Here is a 21,249-nt window from a genome sequence, read left to right on the forward strand (position 1 = left end):
ACCATCAAGAAATTATGACAATAAGTGCGGCTGGGTAGCGCAGTGGACTAAGCACTCGCCTACCACCGCAGAGACTCTGGGATCGAATCCAGCTGTCAGCGGTAGCTCAGGCTTGTTCAGTTGTCCCTACTAACACAATTGGCAGTGTTAGCGGGTGGGAAGCCGGCGGGGTATGTGTGTGTCCTGGTCGTTGTAAACTGCGACTCCTACTGGTCGGTCGGGGCGCCTGTTCAGCAGGGGGGGGGATCTGGGGGGAATAGCGTGAACCTCCCACGCGTTACGTTCCCCCAGTGAAACTCCTCGCTGTCAGGTGAAAAGAAGCGGCTGGCGACTCCACATGTATCGGAGGAGGCATGTGGTAGTTCTACACCCTCCCCAGGCCGACAGTGGGGCAATGCGTGCAACGACCAGGAAGGGAATTGGCATAACGACTAAATTGGGATGGGTGAAAAATACAAAAAATAAATAAATAAATATTATGACAATACCATGATATTTAATAAATACCATGACACCTTTTTCATAAAGGTACTAACTATTGATAGATCTACTATTGATAGATCCCTTTGAGATCCAAGCCTCTTGTGTTGACCTTCCTTCCGCCTCCAGGTCTGTCCATCCCGATGGAACCCGTCCTAAAGACCATCCCCATGGCCGCTCTGTTAGGCATCAAAGTCTACTTCATCTACATGCGGATCACTTCCCTCAACAGCATCCAGCTGTGGGACCGCTTCTGGCTCCTGTTCAACAAGAACCACCGCACCCAATACGCCCAGTTCAAGGTGAGACAGAGAGAGACAGAATGACAGACAGACAGACAGACAGACAGACAGACAGACAGACAGACAGACAGACAGACAGACAGACAGACAGACAGACAGACAGACAGACAGACAGACAGACAGACAGACAGACAGACAGACAGACAGACAGACAGACAGACAGACAGACAGAGTAACGTGTCTCTGTGTTGGGACACACAGGTCAGAAGCAGGAGAGACATTGTGAACAAGTTCACAGTCATCCAGGTGGCGTGTCTTGCGTTGCTGTCGATCCTTAAGCTCTACTATTCCAGCTACGTGGCTCTGCCCTTCATCTTCATCTGCCTCCTCATAATGCGCCAGACCATGAGCGGCCTCTTCACAAAGACAGAGTTGGCATATGTGAGTGGTCCTTTCCTGTTTCCTGTTTCCTGTCCGTAGCTTTGATGTAACAGTGATGTAACAGTGATGTAACAGTGATGTAACAGTGATGTAACAGTCCTGTCTCTAGCTTTGATGTATGTTCTCTGTATGTACAATAATGCTGTATTGATTGATTGATTGATTGATTGATTGATTGATTGATTGATTGATTGATTGAAAACTTTATTAACAGATTGCAGAATGGGTACAATACAGTACGGCTCAATACACACAATTGTTAAGGGGATGCAGACCAGGGAAAGACATTTGTCTTGTTGTCAGGGTCACCCATTTTCAATTCATAGTGACATTTATGACATACACGACATACAGATAAACAGTACTGTTACATCCAAAAAAGAAATAAAAGTTGCCTCCGTGTCTAGAAGCAGAGGGAGGTGCTGTGCTTCAAAGCATGCCATCTAACAACAAACTTCATATAAATCCTGCAATGTATTATTGTTTTGACAATGGGTCATGACAAACCAATTACATAATCCAACATTGTGTAAACAACTGTATATAAAGGTACACCATGCCAATGTTAATGCTTTATTTGTTTTAAACGAGGCGATTTAGAAATGGGCAATGGGGAAATACATTGCGTTGGACAGAGGGTGGAACACGAAAAACGGCAATGACGTAATCACTACACCTCCCTATTGTGTCCGGACATCCAGTGAAATCGCTTCGTGTGTCCTTTTGTGCCCAGTGTCCTTTTGCAGAGGGAGGTTGCTACAAAGCATGCCATCTAACTACAAACTTCATATAAAATGACTCTGCTATAGAGCCACACTCCGTTATGCACAAGTTTACAGACATACATGACACATGTTATACGAAATACCCCCCCCCCCCCTCCACCCCACCTACCAATCTCCTACCTACCAACCTCCTCCAATGTACAGTTTCTTCGTCAAATGTATATATTCTCTTTTTTAGACTCTTCTTGTATCACAAACAGTACTGTATTTGTAAATCTGGTATGTCATAAATGTATAGATGTAGCAGTACTGTCTATCTGTATGTCATGTATGTCATATATAAGTGTTGGGACTAACGCGTTACAAAGTAACGCGTTACAGTAACGAAGTTACTTTTGGCGATAACTAGTACTCTAACGCATTACTTTTGAAATTCAGTAACGCTACTTACGTTACTGAATGGTTCGTCACTGCGTTATTTGCGTTATATACGGCGTAGATTGATAGCGAGCGGTAGTGATTATTATTATTATTATTATTATTATTATTATTATTATTATTATTATTATTATTATTATTATCCTCATATCCTGTCTGCCTGGCTGCGGGGAAACGATATGCTGGGGGCGTGTTTTGTTTACTACTCCTGATCCTGACTGATAATGGCAGCGCCCAGGCAGCTACTCTCGTATAATTTCTCTTTTGTCGAGCGAAAAGAAAATAACATTTTTAGTTATGTCATTTGTGTTTTGGCTCAAAGATACTGGAGTCTAACGTTAACTACCAGGACTCATCCAAATCCACTCGCCACCCGTGTAGAATGATACGAGGCGACACACAGCAAATGGGACGGAAAACTTTTTTCAACTACTTGGAGAGAGAATATACAACATGGAAATGAGAAAATGTTTAAGGGGCTGCTGGACTAACTTTACATCTCCTCGACAGACACTGGTGAGTGCAGTGATGTGAATGTAAATGAATGGAAACTCAAGTTGATCAACGCATTTTGACTACAAATCTGCCAGGGAATCTCATCAATACTAATCAAACAATATAAATATAGTCCTTTCATGCACAATTGATATCCTAACTATTCTAACGTTGCAATGCACGATTGATATCTTAAACAACGTTGCAAGACTGTTATAATCAGTGGTGCAGTGGCAAATTGACAGTAGGTCAAACGCTCCACGCGCTATTGCCTCACAGCGCGGCCGTCAGCGCGCGGCCCAGAGAGCGCCGCTGGCTCTGCGGCTCTGCAGCTGCATGCTTCTCCGGGAGTCCGGTTGGATAATGCCATGTAAAAAGCGATTGCGCGTACTTCAGCCTCAGTGAGTGAGGTATCACCGAGTGATACCGAGTGATACCAGCACTGCAACACTGGTTATAATGAAACGCTCCGGCGACAGATATCAAGGCTGTTCTCAAGCACTTATTTTCAACCTAGAACGTAAACGTGCATGCGCGCAAACCTAAACGTGCATGCGCGCAAACCTAAACGTGCATGCGCGCAACCTAAACGTGCCTGCGCTCAACCTCCCAGAGCAATTAGGCACGGTGCATTTCTTATTACGTCGGGACATTTGTGTTTGTGTCAGATTTGTGTTTGTATCACATTGCTTAGCAGAGTTCAGTGATGTGAATGGAAACTGTCAAGTTGATCAACCGATTTTGAGTATCTGTATCTGGCTGCATGGGAGCAATTTTTTTCTTCTTCAAGTAACTAAATAGTTACTTTTCACAGTAACGCATTACTTTTGGGTGTTAGTAACGTAACGGAGTTACTTTTGAAATGAGTAACTAGTAAAGTAACTGAGTTACTATTTTTCAGTAACTAGCACAACACTAAATATGTTATGATGCATTGAAAATGGGGGACCATGATGTAAACAAGACGAAAGTCTTTCTCTGGTCTGCATCCCCTTAACAATTGTGTGTATTGAGCAGTACTGTATTGTACCCATTCTGCAATCTGTTAATACAATTTTCAATCAATCAATCAATCAATCAATCAATCAATCAAATAACAACCGGTAACTTCACTGTGCTTTTAAACAAGATGTAGCAGTACTGTCTATCTGTATGTCATGTATATATGTCATATATGTTATGATGCATTGAAAATGGGGGACTCTGATGTAAACAAGACGAAAGTCTTTCTCTGGTCTGCATCCCTTAACAATTGTGTGTATTGAGCTGTACTGTATTGTACCCATTCTGCAATCTGTTAATAAAATGTTCAATCAATCAATCAATCAATCAAATAACAACCGGTAACTTCACTGTGCTTCTTAAACAAGATGTAGCACTGTCTATCTGTATGTCATGTATGTCATATATGTTATGATGCATTGAAAATGGGGGACCCTGATGTAAACAAGACGAAAGTCTTTCTCTGGTCTGCATCCCCTTAACAATTGTGTGTATTGAGCTGTACTGTATTGTACCCATTCTGCAATATGTTAATAACATTTTCAATCAATCAATCAATCAAATAACAACCGGTAACTTCACTGTGCTTCTTAAACAATGATTGGTGTAAATCGTGTCGGTGCCCGCGGCTTTACATATTCGGGGTAACATCATACATGTACATAGATCAAAATGTACAATTATAAGTTTGTTTTCGTCAATGTCAGCATGTCTTTTTTCCTTCTCCGGCTTCTCCTGTTGTATAAGTTCACAGACTTATTATTCAATGAGACTGCCAGCCAGCTTTTGCGCGACGGACACCTACACAGAGAGCACTCAGCCTCAGAACCTCCCCCGCGATTTATATTTTGTTTTACAATTACATAATCCAACATTCAGTTCAGTTCAGTTATTTTTTATTTCGGGCTTTGGACACATAACAACGGTCATTCCATAAATCACCAAACTTTTACCATCTGCTATTGCAGCATTGTCCAATTGTCCGAAAAGGGCTAGGGAGAAGCACTAGGCTTGTCGGGCCCTACCCCTGATGACTTACGTTTCATTTTTTATTTTTTTTATTTACATACATACATAGTAGATAGGCCTACATATAGTACACATTTCAGTGCACACATATAGTACACACATTACAGTACACATAATCCAACATTGTGTAAACAACTAACATATTCCAGGTGAGTGTATCTTTTTTGAATTAGTCGTTATGATGAAATTAATACATCCATTCATAAAGATTATTGTCCGCCATAAATATCTAACCCTAACTAACCTTACTGTCATGCACCTAATATACTAACCTACACTCATGGGTGTAAAAACTACCCAGAAATTATACTTAAGTGAAAGTATGGGTACTGTCTCAAAAAGTAAAAGTGAGAGTATCTGGCTAAAAACACACTTGAGTAAAAGTAAAAAAGTTTCTACTTTTAAATGTACTTAAGTACTAAAAAGTTAAAGTAAAAACTTTTTTTCTGACTGTCTATTCTTCTGATAGCAGGTGTTTAATCAAAGATCCCCGCTTTCTAGTCCTGCACAAGGACCAATCACATGGGTATGGGCGGGTTAATTTTCCATTGATGGGGATTTGATTGGCTGTTTTTAAATAAAGCGCGGCCGCAGAATTAATAACGCTAACGTTAGTTCGGCCAGAGAAACAAATATACTAATTAAAATGGTTGGACCTGCGAGATTTGTACTTTGTAGGTCTGCATTTTAAATGTAAGGAGTAAAAAGCATGTTTTTTTTCTCTGAAATGTAATTGAGTAAAAGTACAAGTATACAAACCTAATAATACTTGAGTAAAGTACAAATCCCCAAAAACAGTACTTAAGTATTGTAACGAAGTACAATTACTCAAGTACTTTACACCCCTGCCTACACTGTAGCACTCAACACTTAGATGAACACTTGTTACTTAGCTGATAGAGTTGTGCCCTTCCTGATGACTTGTCGTACAGAACTTGTAAATCGCTTTGGATAAAAGCATCAGCTAAATGACTAAATGTAAATGTAAATATAATCTAATGTAAGGTAATCTAATGTTATGTAATGTAATGGGATGGGATGTAATGTAATGTAATGTAATCGAATGTAATTTTTATTTTATTTTTTTTTACTTTATTGTCATTACACAGTACAAGACAGTGCAACGAGATTGTGTACGTCTAACCAGGATGTGACAATCAACAGTCAGTTGCAATATAAGACACATAGAAATAAAACTGTACAGTAAGGTGCAATGGTGAGAATACAAAATAATAATTAAAATAATCATTCAAATAAAGTCTACATATAATCTATGGCTATATACACAGGTATACAGTGAGGTGCAGTGGGCTAAGTAGAGTTTTGATCTAGAAGTCTGACAGCTGAGGGGAAGCAACTATTCGTGGTCCAGTTGGTTCTGCCTGGGAGGCTGCGGTAGCGTGCCCCAGAGTGAGTACCCCGCAGGCGGGTGAACAGTCCATGGTTGGGGTGAGAAGCGCCTTTGATGATGTTCCGTGCTCTCCGTGAGCACCGCTTCTCATAGATACATGAGATGGGGGGGAGTTGGGTCTTGGTGATGCGTTGGGCTATTTTCACTACCCTCTGCAGTGATTTCCGGGCCGTAACAGTGTAGTTGCCGTACCAGACTGAGATACAGGTGGTGAGGATGCTCTCAATCATACAGCGATAAAGTTTGCTAGCACGGGAGGGGATAGGTGGAGTTTGGCCAACTTCCTCAGGAAAAAGAGGTGCTTGTGGGCCTTCTTGACCAGGGTCGAGGTGTTGGTGGGCCAGGACAGGTCCTCAGAGATGTGGACTCCCAGGAATTTGAAACTACAGACACGCTCAACCTCCTCTCCATTGATGTGGATGGGGCTGTGCGTGCCTGTTTTATTTTTTATTTAGTCCACCACTATCTCCTTTGTTTTTTTGGTGTTGAGGGCCAGGTTGTTATTAGCACACCACAGAGCTAGGTACTGGACCTTCTCTCTGTACGCCGACTCGTCATTGTTCCTGACGAGTCCCACCATGGTGGTGTTGTCTGCAAACTTGACAATGGTGTTTGAGCCATGCAATGTAATCAAATGTAATCTAATGTGATGTAATGTGTAGAGCTGCCGCGATAACCGCATTACCGCGGTATCGCTGTTGCATCACGCTCACCGCAGAGTTAGGCTGAATACCGCGTCACAGCTGTTTTTTATCATAATAATAAAGTTGGCTTGCGGCTCTGCAGATATACCCTACTCGGTTCCAAGCGACCCTATTGGTCCAGCCTGGCTCTGCGGCTCTGCAGATACCCCCTACTCGACGCGTCACACTTTGTAGCCTCTGAACGAAAACAGAACGCCGCGCCGCCATCTTTACTGCCTCGCTAAGGATGCATTTCATTCAGGATTTGTTTGCGACAGAACCAAGTGCAATAAACAAAAAAGAATGGATTCACTGTGTATTCTGCCTTATTTATTGATGAAACAAAACCGACATCAACCCAATTTACCACCGAGCGGAGAGTTTAGTGTCACAACAAGATCGCTGATGTGTTAAGTTTGTTGTTGTTATTAGCCTAATGCTACCGTCAGCCGATATGTACACGAGAGGTAACGTTAAACCCGGGTTTGCTTGGTAGAATACACAAGAGGTAACGTTAGCTTTGGCAGAATAGAAGCAACGAGAGTCTGGTTAATGTTGTTATTGATTGATTGATTGAAACTGTGTTAAACTCTGGCTTGCTGCAAGCCCTCGGACATCTATGCCCACGGAGCTTTCAGTGTACACAAGCGGCGCCGCCTGCGTCCCCACACGGAGACAAACGGAGTAGTATCTGGCTGCAGTGGAAAAGGAACGAAGTACCAGGTGCCTAAAGCGGGTCGAGTCGAGTAGGTACTATGCAGTGGAAAAGCGCCATTAGACTAGAGGCAGGCTATAAGAGTAGACTACTAAAAAAAAAAAAAAATGCATTCAAACTTTTTTTTTTTTTTTGTGCGCACTGTGCGGTAATACCGCGGCGGTAGAAAATATTTCGCAAATTCGTGCGGTAAGGAAAATATCAATACCGCGGCAGCTCTAGTAATGTGATGTACTGTAACGTTATGTAATGTAATATAATGTAATGTAATGTCATCTAAAGTAATGTAATCTAAAGTAATGTAATGCGATGTAATCTAATGGGATGTAATGTAATCTGATGTAATCTAATGTAATGTTATGTAATGTAATGTAATCTAATATAATCTAATTTAATCTAATGTAATGTAATGTAATCGTATGTAATATAATCTGATGTAATATAATGGGATGTAATCTATTGTACTATGTATGATTCCATATGATTGGTATTAGTAATAGTAATGTGTTTGATAGAAAGTATATTGCCACTTTCTGACTTTTAATACCACTTGGTTGCTTGTCTGTAAATGTCTGTTGTCTTGTTATGTGTTTGACCCCTGACCCCAGGAAGACCCGCTGGTGTTATCTGTTGTCATGTTATGTGTTTGACCCCTGACCCCAGGAAGAGCAGCTCATGTTATCTGTTGTCATGTCATGTGTTTGACCCCTGACCCCAGGAAGAGCAGCTGGTGTTCTGCAGCTAATGGGGATCCATAAATCGTAATGTAATGTAATCTAATTGAATGGAATGGAATCTAATGTAATGTAATGTGATGTTCTCTAATGTAATGTAATCTGATGTAATGTAATGTAATCTGATGTAATGTAATCTAATGTGATCTAATGTGATGTAATGTAATGTAATGTAGTATAATGTAATGTGATGTGATGTAATGTAATGTAATCTGATGTAATGTAATGTAATCTAATGTGATGTAATGTAATGTAATGTAGTATAATGTAATGTGATGTAATGTGATGTGATGTAATGTAATCTAATGTAATCTAATGTGATGTAAAGTGATGAGATGATGAGATGTTCTCTCTCTTCCCAGCTGGATGCTGACAGTGACGACTGGATGCTCCCCCAGCCCGGGGTCCATATTGCATGAGAGGGGGATGACAGGAGGAGAGATGAAAGGGGATCATCTCCCAAGTTTAGAGGTAAAGGATCAACCTGTCCCGCTTCTATCTGTATCCAGTGTGAGTCTGGTCCTCCCAATGACCATGATACTATAGTTCGAAGTTGGGCTGACCAGTAGTAGTGTTGGAGATTGGGAAGACCTAGACCACCCATGGACTCAGGTTTCATAAGAGTCAGTAATTTAATCCTTGGTTTTTTATTGGACCAAATACATTTTGAGATACGTTTATTCAATATGTTAAAATATGTTATAGATAGGTAGCAGGGTACATTTTGAAAGAGAAAGTTCAATCTCGGAAGGATATTCATCCTGATGACGTTTATCCTTCCTAGAAGGGATAGGGGTAGTTTGTCCCATCTACCTAGATCTGTGTTAATTTCAATTGTAAGAGGAGTGTAATTTTTTTCAAATAAATCATTTAATTGCGGTGTAAAGTGTACTCCCAAGTATTTGAAGCCTCCTGGTGACCATCGAAATGGGTAGGATTTCTGCATTTCTTTTGTTGGTTTCATATAATGTAGGAGACATGCATTAGATTTATTATAATTTATCTTGTATCCTGAGTACTTTCCAAATTGTTCGATTGTGTTATACAGATGTAATAAGGAGTTTTCTGGTTGCTCAATGTATAGAACAATGTCGTCAGCATATAAAGATATTTTGTGTTCAACCTTATCGATATACACTCCTTTTATGTTAATGTTGTCTCGTACAGATGCAGCCAAAATTTCTATTATTATTGCGAATAATGAGCTTGACACACCCCTGTCTTGTTCCTCTCATTAAGAGAAACGGATCAGATGTATTGCCATTAGTAATAACTGCTGCTTTTGGAGTTTGATAAATTGCTTTAATCCACTGGATAAAATTTGACCCTATATTAAGTTTTTGCAACACGTTAAAAAGAAAGTTCCACTCGACTCTGTCAAAAGCCTTCTCTGCATCCAGAGATAGGAGTAGAGAGGGCCTCTGTTTTAGATTCAAATGATTGGTTATATTTAATAACCTTCTGATGTTATCGGTAGCATATCTTCCCTTAACAAATCCAGCCTGATCTGGGTTTACCAATTTCGGCGTGATGGTTTCAAGTCTTTTCGCTAATGCTTTGGTGATAGTCTTATAATCATGATCTAAAAGACTTATAGGTCTGTATGATGAACAGTCTATTGGATCCTTACCACTTTTATGCAGTACTGTGTTGTTTGCCAAGCTCATTGTTTGAGGAAGTGCCTTGTTGCGTCCAAAGTTGTTAATCATTCCCATAAAAATGGGTTTCAAGTCATTCCAGTACTCCTTATATAGCTGTGCCGGGAAGCCATCTGGTCCTGGACTTTTGTCTATAGGCATTGAATTAATTGTTGCTAGTATTTCTTGTTCGGTAAAGGGTGCATTAAGACTCTCTTGATCTGATTCTGAGAGCTTTGGCATTTTGATACCTTCTAAGAATCTATCCAGTTCCTCCTGTGTGTAATTACTTTGAGATTTGTATAGTATATTGTAATACTCCTGGAATGCCTGATTGATTTCTTTTGGATGATGTGTGATGTTGCCCTTGAACCGAATTGCTTTTATAGTCCTTTCGGCTTGTTCTTTTTTTAGTTGATGGGCTAATAGTTTACTGGGTTTGTTGCCAAATTCATAGTGTTTTTGTCTAACCTGATTCATTTGTTGCATGATTATATTTGTAGTCTTGATATTTAATTTGGCTCTGGCAGTTACTAAATGTTTCCAGTTGTCTTCTGTTGCTGCAACTTTATGGAGGGCTTCGCATCTTTCAATTTCTTTTTCTAGTTCTTTTGTGTGTGCAATTTCTTCCCTTCGTCCTCAGAGTTTTGAATGTTAATTGTTATTTTTCATTTTATTTTTTTATCTTTTTTCCCCCTCCTTTTTCCGTTTTTCTCCCATCCCAATGTTAGTCGTTATGCCAATTCCCAATCCCCTTCCTGGTCGTTGCGCACTTGAATGTTTGTTACTTTGTTTTAATGTGTTCTTTAATGTGGTGACTTGCATCAATTAATGTGCTCAGCCACACCTTTTGAAGTTCATTAAAGTTCTTAAAAAAAAATAAAAGCATTCTTTCTTATTGTGTTGTTAGTTTCATTTTTGTGTAAGTGTTGTTTGTCTATAAATGTTAATAAAAATTTAAGTAAAAAAAAAAAAACATAAATAAGCCTTATACAACAGTTGATAAGCTTGATCTAATAATGGCAAATATACGCCAAACTGCGCCCCCTCTCTAGATCTTGCAGGCAGACAAACATGATTCTGGTTGTGGCTCTGGCTCCGTTCTGGAGTCTCAGAACCTTGGTGCTTTCTGGCGAACCAGCCAGCGTTCACACCAGTTTAAGCAGAACCAAAGTTCCATCGTCCTCCGTTATCAATGGGGGGTGTTACTAAGGCAGAAGTAAACACAACAGTGGCAAAATGGCGCATCGCATTGATTTAGCTGCAAGCTTTCGTTCTGTTACTTCAGATATTTGTTTTTATCCAACAATCCAGCATGAACCAACTGTTGATGATGAGAAGACTATTACGTATAAGGCGAATGGCATGTAAAAAGTATGATAGCGTTATATATATTTTGCAGACGTAGCCTACACAATGTGCGTTTACATGCTTTTGCAACAAAGACAACATTTCGCTGTTCGTTTGAGGTAGGATAACAATGTGGATACGGACTGGTGAGCAGCCTACTCATTTATGTTATGAATTGAAAAGGGGGGACCCTGATGTAAACAAGACGAAAGTCTTTCTCTGGTCTGCATCCCCTTAACAATTGTGTGTATTGAGCCGTACTGTATTGTACCCATTCTGCAATCTTAATAAAATTATCAATCAATTCAACTTTGTCCCCCGGACTGCGTCTTTATTAACACCCTCGTCACTCAGGAGGCGGTCTAGCAGTTTTTAAAAAAACATTTTAATTGTCTCGCTCTAAAGTGAGAGCCTATCAAGAGTTTTGAAGTGCAGTCAATTAAAGTGGGACTCGTCCCCCCACTTCCAAAGCTATTGTCCCAGCGCCTATACCCCTCCACTGTCATTAGGTTGAAGACAACTTACAATCAAATTGTTCAACTGTGCAATACCAATAATACATGCATACATAGTAGGCCTACATTAATATTCCATTTTATAAACAATAAAAGAATAAAAAGGAATAACACATTAGAAACCCTTTGTTCACTACCAGCTTCTACTATATATATATATATATATATATATATATATATATATATATATATATATATATATGACACTGTAATTGTAGACCCTGCATAGGGACGTGCACAGGACTTTAGAGGGGCAGGTGCTCAAAGGCTGAAAAGGGCACTATACCTGTGTGTTTTTTAACCGAGTGCGCAAACCTGATTTTTAAGGGCCCTTTTCGGGCGTGGGGGCCCCTTTTTTATGTTTTTTGGGGGGTTTTGGTGATCAAATATTGAATATTGAACTATAATAATCAGTGCAGGAGCTCACTTATCCTTGAAAGACACTTTTATCACTGACTTAAAAGGCCCATACATCTCCATAAATGTTCAGGGGGGAGGGAATAAGTGCTTACCCTACAGACCCCAAGAAGTGCTGTATATTCTGTATTGTTTAATATAAATACCTTTTTTATTCCAATCCCGATTTGTATTTGAGATTCCCAAATCCCATCGGACTTGACTTCTTCGTGTCCCTCAGTGAGTGTAATACCAGCATTCAACTGTATGGGCCACAGCGGTTTCTATCATCATCATCATCACCACCCACGCTATGCATAAAATATATAGGTCCGCGGAGAGGCACGCTGAGGAGGCAGTGCAAACTGCAATGGAATATGGGTGTAGCAGGGTGGATTATCCCTGCTTCGTGGGAACGGTTGCTGGCAGTCAGGAGGTAGCTGGACACAGTAGAACTCTGTCTGACTGCACCCTTGTCTTTGGGCCTGGGGCGTCGACTGGAGGCTGGTAGTGTGAGTGGATGGGGCCCGGGATTTACCAACCTGGTCTGGTACTCTGGTCTTCCTTCCCTGCCTCAGGGCGGCCAGCAGTACTCCCCAACACGCTCCCACTCCTCCCAGTTGCTCCTTAGACCCTCCCACACCTCGTGACTGAATTGTAAACAAATACTCTGAGTTCCCCCCCTGCAAGCAGTACCCTCCCTCAATGACCCTAGAAACCTTACAATGAAAAGGGGAGAGTTGGGTAGGAAGAGGTTAAGGTTAAATATATTACCCCCATCAAAGGGTTAAGGTTAGGGTTAGGAATAATAAAAGACACGCACACAATGCTCCCGTTCTGGAGGAATGTATTGTAACTCAGCCTAGTTACAACAATGCTACGTCTGGTGATTACTGCACCATGGGTATCCATACAATAATTACACTGGCATGAATCAATGGCATGAATCAATGGCATGAATCAATTATTGTATTACACCCAGGCACCAAGTGCTCTCAGGTACCCAGACTAAATGCTGCCCACGTCTGGGCGGAACACAGTATTTACCTTCTCTAAGGAATTACACTCATACTGTCCCCGGTTGAGAATATGGGGAAGGAAGGGGGAGCATAGGGAAGAGAATAAAGGGATTCACTGAACGGGAAATATTTATGAAATACACGCCTTATCACGCTCAAAGAAAAGGAATGAAATAAAAGAGTGAGCCCACAAAATACCTATAAAGTCCTATCTTAATGCCGGCATATATTGTTCGGGGTACCCCTATGAACTGGTAGTAGCAACGTTACTTTCGCCCGCGGGCTGCACCACACTGTGAACTGTATAAGGAATCGGGAGCATCAATGCTCATTTGTACTCATCCGAAATGGCCGCCTCGCCACTCCACTGTTGTCCGGGAGGCAAGATGGCGTCGAACGCTCTCGCGAGGATGTCAGCAGGCGGAGCTAGGCAGAGAGGCAGCGCCGGCTGAGAGCATGTACTGACTGATGGCGACCCCTGCTGGATGGGCGGAACTCCCGTCGGCCGCAGGCAGCCTGGTGCAGATCTGAGTGAAGTCCTCCGGGGCAGGCTGAACGCAGGCAGCCGGTCGCAGGTCTGGTCGAAGTCAGCCGGAGCAGACTGGTTGTTGGCCCACGTTTGTCCTGGTGCGCGCGCTCTATACCGCACACTGTAACTACTATAACTCGGTACTTAAAGACTTGGATAATTGTTTAACCGCACGTTACCTATACCGCACACTGTAACTACTATAACTCGATTGCTAGTGCCTGGCTCTGCACTCATTGTTCATATAATACCGCTGGTACTGCTAGGACATCGTGTCCACTAGCCAGTACTCGTTATCACCCGTTGTCCTCTTACGGGGCCCCCTGGCATAACGTCAGCAACAGGGCTATCCAGAGCCCCGTTCGCTGCGACTACTCGTTGTCAAGTTCACTGCCGAAGAGAGCGACTTCCGCTGGACTCCTCCCTTTATCATCTCCCAACTCTCTCCGCGGCTCTCTGCCTGCTACCGCCCCCTGCTGGTCCCGCCTGCCAGTCACAAGGGGAGACGCATTGTAGAATATGAATCAGTACTGTTATTTATAATCCGTATTCCAATGCTCTTCGGAAGGGGACGTTTGTGTCATTGCTCGTGTGAATCAATGACACTAGTTAGAATGTCTTTGTGTACAAAAGGGATATCAAACACAGTCAGCAGTTCTGAATAATATACCATATTTTCCAGACTGCTACATGGGGCATCTCTCTTTATCTAATATTTTGATTCTATCCTGACATGTTTCAGTTGGAAGGACAGTCTATATGCGTAAGGTTTAAAAATATATATATATATACTTTTTTTCATTTTTTTCTTCAAAAAGGGCACATTTTTTATGAGGCTCAAAAAGGCAGGTGCTCAAGCACCCCTTGGGCTCTATGTGTGCACGTGCCTGACCCTGCGTACCCACTGCAACCTTGGCTGATGAAGCCTTTTCCTGGGTTCTGCTGGCCTCTTTGTGAAGAGCATGGAGACCGGTACGTGGAAGGCCCTCCAGTGATGGAGAACGTGCAGCCACCTGTTCGTATGTTACAGGAACGTCAACAGAAAGGAGCTGGTGTGAGAGCTGCATTGCTCGAGTATTTCAGCTCCGACTGATGGACAGATTATAATTGTACTGTACAGTTTTTATTTTCTATATTTTTGTGTACCATACCATACAGTGCCTTCTCGGCTTTGCATATATATATATTTTTTTTTGGTGAAGATTATTCTAGGTGGGGCGGTGCCATATATTCAATCGGTTTCAGTAACTACAGAACAGTATATATTGTTATAGACTCACTTGTTTTGCTGCCGGTAGAACATCACGTTGGAAGAGCCGTCACGTGTCGCACTTGACCTGGACCTCGAAGAGGCCACTGATACTATTACATATTATATAAAATTCTGCAGGGATAATGTGTTACCCCAGAAATCAATAACTATGTACCCAAACAATAAATCTTATATTTCAAAGGAAATTAAAGAGTGCATAGTTAAGAAGAGAATTGCATTCAGAAACAAGGATCTTGTGGCCATGAGGAATATCCAGAAAGAATTTAATCAGAAATTAAGGGGGGCGAGGAGGAAACAGAAAGAGACATTTGAATCCCATTGCTCTTCTATGAACAAAAGAAAATGGTGGGACTCTATGACGTTTATGACAAATATGGCCCCAGCTAAAAGGTCTCTTAGTGTTCTAAATGAGGGTGAGAAGGCCAACAAACTTAATAACTTTTATGCCAGGTGTGAGACTGCCGACTTCTCACAGGAGCACGCATAGGTCAGCGGCCAATCAGAGGAACCCGGAAACCGAACAGCATTGTAGAAGGCATAGACGCCTCCAGGCACTACCTGCATTAGAAGAACCAATTATAATTGATCCACGTGTGGTTCAGAGACTGTTCGCCAACATCTGCCCTGGGAAGGCCTCTGGACCGGATGGCATCTCTCGGGGCGCATGCTGAAGTCATGCAGTGAGGAGCTGGCAGGGGCCTGGTGCCCAATCTACCAGAAGTCTCTGGACTCTCACGCTGTTCCGTCCACCTGGAAAGACTCGATTATTATTCCTGTTCCTAAGTGTTTAGAGAAAAGAATTATCAATCTAGTGAAAACTGATGTCCGCTGTTCTTTGGATCCTTTTCAGTTTGCTTATAGGTGTAATACAGGTACTGATGATGCGGCTCAGCTTTGGTTCATTTTATATCTAAGCACTAAGTCTTAGAGGATCCTACCTCTTATGTCCGACTTTTATTTGTAGATTTTAGTTCAGCTTTTAATACGATACAGCCGCACCTTTTAATTGAGAAGCTGAATGGGCTTAATGTCCACCCTCTCATTATAAAATGGTATCATTCCTTTTTAACTAACCGTACACAGCGGGTCTGTTAACGGCACTCTTTCAGAATCTAGAACCCTGAGCACTGGAGCTCCCCAGGGTATAGTAAGTTCACCTGTGCTTTTTACCTTATATACAAATGAGTGCAGAAGCATCTATCCTAACAACCGCTTCATAACATTTTCTGATGACACTGCCATTTTTGCTCTAATTAAGAATGACAGTGACCTAGCTGACTATTATTCGGAAATCCAGAGGTTTGTAAACTGGTGCGACAATAACTGTCTGGTTTTAAATGTTAAGAAGACTGAGGAGATGGTGTTTGACCCCAGAGGTGTTGGGGACCACAGGCCTGTGGTCATCCACACAGTATATCTCACAGGTCTCTTCATATTGGGAACGACTGCACTTTCTACGTCGCCTTAGAGTGCATGGTGAGGTGTAGATCAAAAATGTATGTTACTTTTCTACCAATCTATATTAGAGAGTCTCATCAGATACGGTATTACAGCTTGGTTTGGTAACCTGTCTGTACAATTAAAGTCCAAACTGGTCCGTCTGATGCAGACTGCATGGAAGATCATAGGGGTGAAAGGTCACAGTGCAGTCTATTTTTGAACAGGCTACTCTAAGGCAAGCCAATAGAATAGTCTTGGACCCCTCCCATGTCTTACACATAGATATATATATAGAACACTAGATAGCTTACCCGCGCTGCCGGCCAATGGAGAGCGACGTCGTTGTAGGGCGGCCATCTTGCCCCAGGCAGCTCAGCTACTGATAACATTAATGTCTATGGTGCATGTACTATTTAAATAACCATAGATTGCTCAATTCTTTACAGATTTTCAAACGGGTTGGTTTGCTATAAACATCAAAGATGTAGTTATGATACTGCATACTTATAAAAAAAAAAAAAAAATTTAAGATGTTTTTTTACAAACCGCTTGAATCATAGCCACGTTAATAATGCTTGTAATAAACCAAACCGTTTGTAAATCCGTCAATATTTCAGCGAGTTATGAGTATTTTTGTCTGTGCAGATCACTCACCCTCACTCAAGGCTGACTGGGGCAAGATGGCGGCGGTTCAGCAACGCTGGTGACTCCGCCTTAAGCTATCTAGTGTTCTATATATATCTATGGTCTTACATGCAGAGTATGAGCTACTGCCCTCTGGGAGGAGGTTTAGAGTTCCACGCTCTAGACTAAATAAGTTTAAAAACTCCTTTATTCCGATATCAGTTAAACTTTTAAATAGTGCCAGATAAAGGGCAACTATCGAATAATGGATATTTGGTTGTTATATTATCGTGTGTATACTATAATATTAATATTATATTATTTGTGTATACTATTCTAATGTGTTGCCAGACATCCTGCTGTGCAGGTACTTTACTGTATCTTTTATATTGTGTATCTCCTCTGTTTGGAGTCAGTTGTGTTGTGTCATGTCTTTATGTATGTGTCTGTGGGTGTAAGCCCAAGACAAATGTCCCAGCTGATGGGACAATAAAGTGACTCTTGACTCTTGACTCTTGACTTAACCCTTCAAGAAGCTTTGTGGTCCGGGCTTGAACTTTCCATAAACGTGTCCATATAAATCCATTTAGTTAGATCCAACACTGTCTGAATGGGATTTCCTTGTGGACGTGATTCGGGACGTGATGTCACACGAATGCCACACTCAGCCAATAGAGTGAATAGACAATTCGACAATGACTCTACTTCGGGCGCTAGAGAAAACGCCCTTCAGGCATCATATTTGAAGACGCTGATGGGATTAAATTTAGGTGCTAGGTTCATTTATGTTGCCCTGTGAATTTTTCAATTGGCTGCGTTGTGCACTGACACCAAGTCAGTGGGGCTATAATTTCTAGCGCCCGAGAAGAGAGAGGGCAGAGGGGGGATGAACAGGACACACAAACAATGATTTATATTTGATATATTACACGTTACTGTGCATTTTAAACACAAACATACTTAAAATGAGTAATTATTATTTATTAAAAAATGTTTATTATATTTTTAGCTGTCGAAATCTAAAATCCTCTTCTTTCTTCTTCTCTCCACCGGGGGGGGGGGGGGGGGGGGGGCACCCTAGCGCCCTCTATGGACCAGCCGCCACTGTATATAGTTAGTTATTGTGCACTGTTTTTTGAGGTAGCACTGTTGAGAGAGAAGTGGCATTTTACAGTATATTAGCAAAGTTCTTTATAAAGAAAGACTACCTATAAATAGTTGAAAAATTCTATATTATTTGAGTTGTCGGGACTACTGGTTACAACTAAGGGAGTTTGCAGATTGCGCAGATTTGCGAACTGGTCGTGGTCGCTCGTTGCGCTGGATGGTCGTTGCCAATTCGTCTAGACTTGTGGTGGTGTAACGGGGTGATGTAACGATAGGTTATCTATATAACCTAGTTATATTAGTATTGGCTGAGCGTCCCGCTCTAGCCTAATGAGATACCCCTTATCTCCTAGTACCTACTGTACACCACCACGAACAACTTTATGCACCCATACCTGACTGGGCCCCGCCCCTATGGAGGCGTAGCCTCTAAGACCATGGTCATGGTCACCAAACACCCTTCCTCGCCAAATCTCGTTCCAGTAAAAGATCCCTCAAAAGGGAACTCAGGGCCGCGTAGAGCGGGACGCTCAGCCAATACTAATATAACTAGGTATATAACTAGGTTATATACATTATATCGTTATATCGCGTCCCGCTCTAGCCTAATGAGATATGGGTTAGAGCGGACGCGAGACCCGACAGATGTACCCCCTGAGGACCCGTAAGCCCACATCAAGGGGTGCGGGGAGCCCTGTCACCCCATCCTTCCTAACGAAGGGGGGGCGCAGTCAACTCCACCTGAATGCGAACAAGGGGGAACTAGAACCCCTTGAACACACCGCACAGGCGGAACCACGTGTGACTTAACACACTGTGGCCCATACCCACACACTCCTGCTACCCTACCAAAGGACGGGAAGCAGGAAAGGCCACAGACCCCAGAACCGCCTGGGAGACAGAACCCCCGGTCATGTCCATGAGGTAAAACCTTACAAAGGGGCCCGGGGAGGACCATGAAGCTGCAGCACAGATGTCCTCCACCGAGGCCCCACCCACGAGTGGAATGCGCCCTGACGCCCCCAGTGGGATCCTGCCCAGCCAACGTGTAGCAGAGGGCAATGCCCTCGCACAACCAATGGGACAGGCGTTGTTCGATAGTGCCTTACCGGCATGAGAACCACCGACCACCGTGACAGACAAAAAGCTGAACGGTGACCCCGAGGTCCTGAGTACGGCTGAGGTAATTCCCAAAGCACGGACCGGACATGACAGGTGAAGGCCCGCATCTAACTCACCACCGTGAGGAGGCGGATGAAACGCCTGAACCACAATATCCCTGGAGCGGAAGAACTCCGGATATTTACAGGCACGAAGGCAGGATTAGGCCGCAGAGTGGCACCGCAATCGGAACGAAAGACAGGCACTCTGGTCGTACCGAGAGAGCACAAAGCACACCCATGCGTCAGCGGAGGTGACGGCCAGCAAGAACGCGGTCTTGAACGACAGCTGTTCCAACGGCGCCTGCTCGAGCGGCTCAAACGGGGCCAAGGACAACCGACCGAGGACCAATTGAAGATCCCAAGTCGGAGCCCAGGAGCGTTGCACCGGCTTAACGCGTTGAGCGCCAAGCAGGAAACGCTTCACAAGAGGGTGGCTGAACAAGACATCCCCTCAAACCCCTCATGATAGGAGGATATAGCTGCTGCATATACCCTCACCGTCGAAGCCGACAGTCTACCAAGGAGAGACTGGAGGTAACTAAGGACAGCATCCAGGGGGCAGGAGACTGGGTCCCGGCCCCCCGCCTTACACCACACTTGGAACATACGCCATCTGCCCGCGTAAGCGCGACAGTGGAGGGAGCATGCGCATTCCGGATGGTATCAACCACAGAAGGGTCCATCCTCTCCAGACTACCAGTAGCTGGATCAGGACCGGGAACCACACAGCTGCGCCCCGGTCCGGCGCCATCAGGATCAAGAACCTGCGCCCCTCAACGTGCCCGTCCCAACAACTGACCTAACAGATGTATGGGGAAGAATCCCAGGCGGCACGGCATCGGTCCCAGACCTGCCTGGCTATGTCCGGACGTAATCCCCACCCGTCAGGATGAGGACCGCCCCGCGACAGTACACCTGCACCCACATTCTCCCTGCCGGGGATGTGGGGAGCCCTCAGGCCACGCAGATGGAGGACGCCCATAGCCAGCCACCCGCTGCCTGGTGCAGACGGGGGGAGCGTACTCCTCCCTGTCTGTCGATACACGACACTGACGTCGTATCGTCCGTCCTGATCAACACCATTTGTGGACCAGAAGGACCGCTTTCAACACCAACACATTGAACGTAGCGCAGACCGGGCAGCATGGTTTGCCAGCTGCCCCCTACTGCGTTGGCCCGACGAGTCACCAGCGAGGGAGGCGTCGGTGAAAAACGTGACGTGAGACAGCGCCGTAACCGTCCTAGTTGACAACACGCTCTGAGAGGGATGCCCATAGCCCTCCAACCGTTGACTGGGAAGAGGAGTACTCTACTTCCAGTCTACAGCAACCCCAGGCTGGTAGAGACCTGCCTGGTACGAGACCTGACGATCCACCTTGACCGCGAAGGACCAGAACGTCGTCAGGGCAGAACACTCCGTAACCCCTGACGACGCAGAGGCCCCAGTGCGGCCTCCACGCACTTGGTGAAGATGCGGGGAGCCAGAAAAAACCGAACGGCAGCCTCTGGTACTCATACGCTAACCCTGCAAAGGAAGCGTAGGTAAGCCCTAGGATGGAAGATCGGAGATGCGCATACGCATCCTACAGGTCTATGGAGGAGAACCAGACCCCCACCTGACAGTGTTCAACAGGTAGGAGACGATCCAAAAAATGCTGAACCTTCCCATGGGACAGGTCCAGCTTGGGTCTGACACCCCCCCCTCCCGATTTTTCAGGCACCAGAGAACACCGGGAGGAGAACGCCACGACGATGGCTTGCTTCGTCCACAGAGATTGGATCTCGTTGACCAGAGCTGTCA

The sequence above is a fragment of the Notolepis coatsorum genome (assembly GCF_963971535.1).
Source record: "Notolepis coatsorum genome assembly, chromosome: 10".
Classification (NCBI taxonomy): Eukaryota; Metazoa; Chordata; class Actinopteri; order Aulopiformes; family Paralepididae; genus Notolepis; species Notolepis coatsorum.